The sequence below is a fragment of the Chiloscyllium plagiosum genome, chromosome 4 (genome assembly GCF_004010195.1).
Source record: "Chiloscyllium plagiosum isolate BGI_BamShark_2017 chromosome 4, ASM401019v2, whole genome shotgun sequence".
Lineage (NCBI taxonomy): Eukaryota > Metazoa > Chordata > Chondrichthyes > Orectolobiformes > Hemiscylliidae > Chiloscyllium > Chiloscyllium plagiosum.
In genome coordinates, this window is record NC_057713.1 from 106,534,951 (window position 1) to 106,541,126 (window position 6,176).

Below are 6,176 nucleotides of genomic sequence, written 5' to 3' on the forward strand. Positions count from 1 at the left end.
AAATTTTGAGTTTAGGCTGTTGTCAGGAGCAACAAGTATATGTAGGCTTTTATTAACCACAAAATGGCTTTTCAATTTAAAATAATACAACAAAATGGCTTCAAGTTATGATTTGACGCTGTGAACCTGCATTTCTGCTTTGCTGAGTAGGCTGAATTAGAAGATAAAATGAATCATAAGACATTAACTGACCATTCGAACTAACCTTGAACTGCAGTATGAGATGATGATCTGTAACCATTTCCCAGGAAATATCATTGGGTTAGCCTGCTGCTAATCATGTCACCTTATTACATTTGATTGGTCTTTTCTTGTAATTAAAACTGTGCTGTCTCTTAAAAACGTATACATAATGTTTAATTTTTGAATGTAATTGGGCAGTTTTCTCCAAAGAACACAGAAGCTGTTAACCTCCGTGTTGCTGGACAAACCTGTGCCCAATGTCGTAATGAACTGGTAACCTTGCTTTAAACAGACTGTACTCCTGTTGATTCGTTTGACCGATCTCAAAACCAAGAGGCCCCTCTTTGGGGGAGGCGTGCGAGGTTCCAGATCTTCATATGGTGCCGTATTTCGTGGTTCAGCACGGATGGATTGTGGACAGTAGTTTAAGAGCCTTGAGCCCTTCACTATTGAGTATTGAGGAATTCGGCTGGCCAGATGTGAGTATTTTATATATGTTTGGTTTTCCTCCAATAAAGTAGTGTCCGACCTGACCCCTCATTGTCTATTTTCTGGTCTAGCCTGAAAGGATCGGCTTTAGCAAGGGTAGGGTCAGGGGGCCCTATATACAAAGAAGCGGGGGGGAAATAAGTGAAGTTGGGAACTTTTTATATTCATAGTTGGCGATTTCCAGAATTGTTGAACTCCGAAGTGGGATTGTTGAACTCCAACCTTTGAACCCTTGTCAATTTCCAGAGTTTGTTGAACTCAGAGCAGGGTTGTTGATCTCCGACCTTTGAAACATTGTCAATTTCCAGAGTTGATGAACTCCAAAGTGGGGTTATTGAACTCTGAGTTTTTTATTTTCATGGTTGGCAATTTCCAGAGTTGTTGAACTCTGAGCGGGATTGTTGAGCTCTGACCTTTTTATATTGACAGTGGGCGATTTCTGGAGCTGTTGAACTCCGCAACGGGGTTGTTGAACTCCAACCTTTGAACCCTCGTTGATTTCTGGAGTTGTTGAACTCCAACCCTTGAACCCCCCTATCTTTGAACTTTCCGACCTTTTATTGATATGGTGATTGAAGTTGATCCGCTTAAAAAAAAGTAGAGAGAAGGTCGGGAACCTTCTCAGAATTAAGAAAAACCTCATTTAGTTGAATTGGTGCTGTCTAAATTAATACCTAAGTTGCTCGATAAAAAGAAAGTATCATGATATATTATTACAAAACTGTCAGGGTTGTAGAATGTTAAGAATATTCTGCAGAAATCATTAGTCTTGTTGCTCATTGTCAGGCTGTTGATTAGTGTAAGTGTTATGTCGAGTTTATTCCTGTCATATCTGTTCAGCTTAGCTTGTCTTGCTTTGCTGCTTTTCGTATTTTTCCTGTTTGTTTTGGTGTTTGTTCTCTATTTATGAAATATCGAGGGTAGTTGATGCCTTTGTCGTGTTAACAAACATATAAGAAAACTGACTAGGGACAAAAATGCTGTACAGAAATGCTGATAAAATTCTTGCTACTCAGCCACAAGATATTAGTGTGAGTACTCAACAGGGTTCTAGTGTCTGGACAGAAAGTTCTGCTGAAAGAATCTTATTATTTACAAAATTAGTCATAGATAATTTGCTTGTCCCAGGGTTATGACAGATGAAACTCCATTTGATAAGCCGTGGACCCACACTGAGATCCGCATTATGCTTCAAGATGCCCTCGATCTGTTTGAGTGCCCAATATTAGTTTTAATTGGCTAGTACAAATCTGCTGTAATTATAGTTGCTTGCTTCAGGATATCCAGACTTTAATGAATTTGGCATATAGGACACATTGGGCAACTATTAAAGACTCCGTTGTATTTCCTCTGGTTTGTGGGCGAATGCAGAGGCATGTAAAACATGCCTTGAAAATGTTGTTAGAATCGCAAATGAAATGACAGAGGTATTTAGATTTTACACACTTGGTTAAGCAACGATGTGCCACAGCCAGGATTTATGAAACTAAACTCCCAAGCTAAAAAAAACTGAGATATGGGGTGTGTGTGTGTGTGTGACTGATACAGCTTGTAGAAAGTTTAACTCTTTGTGATTCAGCTTGAATGCGCATTTGTTTGTTGGTGATTGAATGTTTGTGCTTTGTTCCCTGGAGCTCGAGATCCAGGACTGTTATGAATCTGATTTGCATTTTGAAAATTTAACATGATTTCTTTTAAGGTTAAGGATCCTTCAGTTCTTATGAAATGAAATATTAACTCCTGTTCTTTTTGTAGGTCATGACTGCCCTACTGTCAGTTTCTAACTAATCTCTTGTTTTCTTTCATAAAAGCCAACCTTATTCGATTTCAAATCAGTTTAATATGGAGGGAGACAGCATGATAACCTTTTTTCTGGTTCAGACTCATTTGTTTCCACCTAATTTTAAAACTGCTGTGTTTCATTGGTGATTATGATCTGCCAGTCGTAGACTTACTGAGGGAGTCCCCTCCCTCAATGACAGTTGAAGTTTCAAGTTCAACATTAGGTTGTGATAAATCATGTAACAAAACTAATATCTTATGGTTAATATCTGTGTCTTTGAATTCGGCCATTATTCGTGCATAAGAAGTTTTTTTAATCATCGGAGTAGACAAGACCTTTTAAGGCAGATCCAGTCATTTCACGATTTATAGCATTGCAAATGAGTAATGACTAGTCAGGAACACTTACTGAACCCAGTCTTGGATTTGAATTAAGGAAGTAAAACCGGGTAATTATAGTGGATTTCAAAATTGGGAACTGTATACATTTTACATTAAATATTGAATACTGAATAAAAGAATTTCCAATTTATATTGATTACTTTTAAAATGTCTTAGTCACTTGTTGAGTTTCCACACTGAATTACAGATAAAGATTATTTTATTTATTATTTTTTAATAATCAGTTGTATTAGTCTGAATCACAAATTCAAATTTAATAGGCAGTATTGCTTGGTTTTATTCCTTTACACATTGTCAGTGACCTGTCTCATTGCCTCATGGTTAATTTGAAGCATGGCTGCATTAATTTGTTGTTAACTAAAGAATGGAAAGCTACCTTAACTGGTCAGTTGATGAAATTCTGCATGTGAATGGGGGATAGGGATATATATAAATATAACAGAAGGAACTCCCAAAAGCTGGGGTGGGGGTGACTGTGAATGGGTATATGAGAAAATAAAAGGAACATAAGAAAATGTGTAAGGCCACTTGAAAATATAGTTGAAACTTTATTGCTGGAACAGCACAGCAGGTCAGGCAGCATCCAGGGAACAGGAGATTCGACGTTTCGGGCACAGGCCCTTCTTCACTTGAAAATATAAGCAAGGTTAAAGCAACAATATTGCAAAATAAAGAATTTAGATCCTACTTGGAATCCCGAGCTTATGTTTGGCCTTTTTGAGGATTGGGATTTTGTTCCTTTATATCCGCTGAGCCCCTAACATCTCCTGATAGCCTCCAGCCTTAATTTAAACCACCCACTTGTTATAAACCTTTCCTTCTCTTCAAAATGAAGCATCCAGTCTCCATAGCCGATATCATGGGGATAAGTGGCCTGCACCATCCTAAACCCGGGCCCCATCCTGGGAATTAGAGTTATGTTAATGGAGCATGCCCCTGATCATTAGACCAAACTGGCCCAATTTGCTCAATATGTCCAAGGGTGATATGAGTGTAAATGCAGTAAAATTCTGGGAGTAGCCTCAATATGAATGGCTTGTGTTACAAGACTGAAATATGTGGCTATCTGCCTAACGGAAGTGATATACAATTGAACAATAATCAAGAAGCTCAATTATCTTTGTTTAACCCTATGCTTTTGCAATGTTTTCCGTCTGGAGTCAATGACATAATCCAGACTAACAGTACGAATTTCCAGTCTCAGATGAGGTGAGCAGTGGTTTTCTATTGGGATGGCCAGAACCAGACTGAACCACAATGCAAGTTACAGGTAAGACCAATTATAACCAGTGTCCTCGCAATCCCAAATGCAGTATGCCAGCCCTGACAGGATTGATTTGAACCAGGATACCCACTGGGAGTAGAACCTACCTTATGTGCCCACCTGACGACTACTGCTGGGCAATCTTTACCCGAGGGGATCCTGAAAATGGGGACAGGCAGGCCCCAGCATTTCACCTTTGAGACTGGCAACAAGACAGCAAAACCCCCAGGGACAAATGCCTGGCACTTGCTTTAACTGTTGAAATGTGGCCACTGGGGAGTGATGTGTGTTTAATGTTACCTTGGAGCTGACATGGGGAATTGACATGCTTCCTTCCTAGCAAAATGGAAATTTACTAATATACACTGACTCTTCATTGTGCTTTTAGTATGACCCACGATTTTGGAGCCTTGTGTGAACATTGAAGGGGGCAGCGTTACAGTAATGCTGTTTTGTCCAATCAATTTGGAAATTATCAAGATGTTTGGCTCATGCCGAGGAAACTGAAACTGTTTCTAAAGTAGTGGGCAAGTAGATGCAGCTGCCAAGCAGGCAGCCTTATACCCTAAACTTCTGGTCCCATTGGGTTCCAGCAAAACCCGGTTAGACACAGTATAAGGACGGGTATGCCAGACCTGGGTAAGGTACAGAAATCATGGGGGAAGCCCCTGCTGAAGATCACAAACTATGGCTGCAAATAGGGTACTCCCTCGAGACTCAAACCAGGATATGGGTGACCCCTACTAGAATAGTTTGTGTTCCTTCTTTGCTGCTTCCTATTTTAAATGATTATGTGTATTTTGCATATACTTGGGCAAAGAGGAAATGGTTTATACTTTATTACAATGGACATTTCGTGGCCTCCAACCTCGTTGGAAAGGACCCTTTCAGGTCCTCCTCACCACCACCACTGTTGCTAAGGTCGCCGAATGTTCCGCCTGGGTTCATCTCCATTAATGCAAGCTCATCAGACAAGCCCCTTGCAAGAGGGGATATGATAAAGATCGAACTTGCCCTGCTGTGTGGACTTGCCATTGCCAGCATTGGTGCACAAGAAGGGACAGTTTACCTGTACATTCCTGAGCAACCAGAGACTGTGCCAGGAAGATGTCCTTGTGTGCCGAGAGACTGAATGTTACCAAGAATGACTATTGCAGTGGTCAACTGCATCAAAAAAGATTGAACAGTTCATTTACAGAACAAGTCTAAATGGTCTTTACCCTGTCAAGGTGTTGTGTGCTAGTTTGATTTCAGTTGTGCTGTGGGCGACCCTGGTAAGCCTTGCCCCCATTCAAATAGGTCACACCGTAAAAGAGAAGATAAGGAAATGTTATTTTTCACTAACAATTTGTTTCTCCAAAGTCACAATAGAATACATGGTGGCTCAGTGGTTAGCACTACTGCCTCACAGCACCAGGGTCCCAGGTTCGATTCCAACCTCAGGTGACTGTCCGTGTGGAGTTTGCACATTCTCCCTGTGTCTGCGTGAGTTTCCTCTGGGTACTCTGGTTTCCTACCACAATCCAAAGATGTGCAGATTAGGTGAATTGAATATCCTAAATTGCCCATAATGTAGGGTGCATTAGTGAGAGGGAAAAGGAGTTTGGGTGGGTTACTCTTCGGAGGGTCGGTGTGGACTTGTTGGGCCGAAGGACCTGTTTCCACGCTGTAGGGAATCTAATCTAATCTAATTTAGTGGTTTGTTATGCCCTTACTTCAGCATAAGACTCTTTGACCACTAATGGCACCAATGTCTTCCCAGTTATGGGATGGGTGGAACCATTCTGGGGCAATAACCACATCTCTTACTGAAAGACCCACCTCTTTCTATTGAACAGCTTCAAGGAAGTCACAAAGATAGGCCCGCCTCTTATTGGGAAGGTCCCTCCATTATCTGTACTAAACCTGTTTTTTTTTTAGTCGTAAAAAAGCATCTAACTACCTTGTCTTGAATAAAGCTAATACTCCTCGTGCTGTAGCTGTAGGAACACTTTTTCCAACCACTGTTCCCTGTCCCATTACTTGGCAACAAGATTGGAATTCCCCTGTCAAACTT

At 40.6% G+C, this 6,176-nt stretch overlaps 1 long non-coding RNA gene across 1 annotated transcript in view; it reads left to right on the forward strand.

The window, feature by feature from the left end:
• The first annotated feature begins 338 nt into the window (after positions 1 to 338).
• Positions 339 to 6,176, forward strand: part of LOC122549298 — a 59,088-nt gene continuing 53,250 nt past the window's right edge. The window contains exon 1 of the long non-coding RNA XR_006311484.1: positions 339 to 662. This is a non-coding gene — a long non-coding RNA (uncharacterized LOC122549298). The remainder of the gene's footprint in view (positions 663 to 6,176) is intronic.